This window comes from Triturus cristatus, chromosome 7, assembly GCF_964204655.1.
Source record: "Triturus cristatus chromosome 7, aTriCri1.1, whole genome shotgun sequence".
Taxonomy (NCBI): Eukaryota; Metazoa; Chordata; class Amphibia; order Caudata; family Salamandridae; genus Triturus; species Triturus cristatus.
In genome coordinates this window covers 774,801,020-774,803,455 of record NC_140590.1, presented here as the reverse complement: position 1 = coordinate 774,803,455, position 2,436 = coordinate 774,801,020, and the positions used below count along the sequence as shown (strand labels likewise).

General features: G+C 48.8%; 1 pseudogene; it reads right to left on the bottom strand.

Moving 5' to 3' along the window:
* Window positions 1–519: 519 nt before the first annotated feature.
* On the bottom strand, window positions 520–1,950 carry LOC146810527 (18S ribosomal RNA; annotated as a pseudogene).
* Window positions 1,951–2,436: the final 486 nt, after the last annotated feature.

Below are 2,436 nucleotides of genomic sequence, written 5' to 3'. Positions count from 1 at the left end.
CCTCCCACCCTTTGAAGCAGTTTGCACTGGCTTTGAAGGGCATTGTGCCTCTGCCAAGAGACGCCAGGGTTCCCTCATGGCCTCAACTCCTTCCCATCCAGGCCACCCTGCCGCCTGAGACAGGTCACTCATCGGTCGCTCAAAAGCCATGCAGGCAGGGATGGGGCACGGGAGGGCCAGTTGAGGGGTTCCAACCCAAGGACGCACTGTGATTTGGCTCCCCCATCAGGGTCGTAATGGGTAAGTCTGTGTTCTGTCTCAGGAGGGCTTTCTCTTACATCGTACATCACCCAGAGGGGCAGTGGATCACCTGCTCTGGTCCCTCATGTGTCGGTCAGGTCCTCTCAGGTGGAGGAGCCCATCCCAATCCCAGTCAATGTCCAAGCTCCCAGCAGCCGCGCACTGATCTGCCATCCAGGATGAATTAGAAGAGGGCTAGGCCCTGTTCCTTGGCTTCCATCTGCGAGGTGCTGAAGGTTCAGGCTGGAGCCGTCAGTCCCTCTGGCTGCTTTTGCCGTTAATTGATCATTTGCAGGTTCACCTACGGAAACCTTGTGATGACTTTTATTTCCTTTAGGTGGTTAACTTGTATTGTCTCCACAGCGCTCCACCAGGGCTGTTGCAGACCCCAACAAGGCCGATCCAAAGACCTCACAACACCATCCAACCATCCAATCGTTAATAGTGATGGGTGGTGTTTACATAGAGCGTTGACTTAATCAATGCAAGCTTATGAGTTGCACTTACTGGGAATTGCTCATTCATGGGAAATAATTGCAATTTCCAATCCCCATCACAAACGGGGTTCAGAGGGTTACACACACTGGTCAGCGAAGGGTAGGCACATGCGGATCCATTCAGTGTAGCATATGTGCAGCCCTGGACAACGTCACAGACCTGTTATTGTTCGATATTGAGTGGCTAAATACCACTTGTCCCTCTAAGAAGGTGAACTCCAACCTCTAAGGGTTGCATAACTAGTTAGCACTTAGGAGTCAAATTAAGTCATAAGCTCCACTTCTGGTGGTGCCCTTCTGTCAATTCCTTTAGGTTTTAGCTTTGCAACCATACTTTGCAACACTTTGGTTTCCCAGAAGCACTCCGAGGTTTATCTGAATATCGTCCTCAAATTGCTAGTCGGCATTGTTAATGGTCGGACCTACAACAGTATCTGGTCGTCTTCGAACCTCCGACTTTAGCTCTTGATTAATGAAAACATTCTTGACAAATGCTTTCACTTTGGTTTGTCTTGCACAAGTCCAAGAACTCATCTCTAGGGGCCCATACAAATGCCCCGAGTGTCCCTTTTAATCATGGCCCCAGTTCAGAAAACCAACAAATTAGAACCAGAGTCCTATTCCATTTTGCCTAACTGAAGTAGTCAGGTTGCCGTCCTGCTTTGAACACTAATTTATTCAAAGTAAATGATTCAGACCCCCAGGACATTCAGTCAAGAGAAACAAGGGGGCAGTGAGAGGCAAAGGCTGGGACAGGTGGTATCTGCCATCTTGATACCAAGATACAAATATAAGCTTTTAAACTGCAGCAACTTTATTATAAGCTATTTGAGCTAAAATTACCACCGTTGCTGGCACCAGATTTGCCCTCAAATTGACCCTCGTTAAAGGATTTAAAGTGTACATCTGAATTTATTGTCGCCATTATAGGGATGTGTGATCAGATCGAGCTTGTGTAGAGTCACTATAGTGGCCGGGTGAGCCCAGATTAGCCTTGGTCTGATAAGTGCATGCATCCCCGGAGGCCAACACTCATCGGGATGTATTAGCTCTAATACTACCACAGTTATCCAAGTAACTGATGGAGTGATCAAAGGAACTATATTTGATTTAATGAGCCAGTCACAGTTTCAGTGTACGAAATGTGTGTGCATACATGTGAATGTATTAATCTTTAAGAAAAGCATATGCTACTGGCAGTATCAACTATGTAGCCGAACCTGCAAGACAGGAGTAGGAGGAGCCTCATGTCCATCCGGGAACAACCGCCTCACCCTTGAGAGCTAGCTTGCATACAATGAGCTCCAGGGGCAGAGCAGTCACACAGGCACCGGTGAGCCCAGCCTGCTTCGCAATGACATAAAGGAGAGGAAAACCGAGGTACAGCCAATGGAGACAAGTGAGTGTTGGCCTGGGTGGCCAGGACATCCAAAGGAACGGTCAAACCAAGCTGGAAATGCACTCGGTGGAGTAGGGCAAAGACTCGGTACACAGAGCCTGGCCCGCCAGGCGGCATTCAGGGCTAACGCCATCAAATCACATGCATTCTGGTGAGACCAATGTTGGGGGGGACAAGCTGCCAGGCTGCTTGGCCTTCGCTTTGCTGGGTGACCTCTCTGAAAGTTAGACATTCTAGTTGGACAGCCCTGGAGAAGTGGAAGCGTGTTGCTTGAAATAACAGCGAATGTGGGCCATCCTT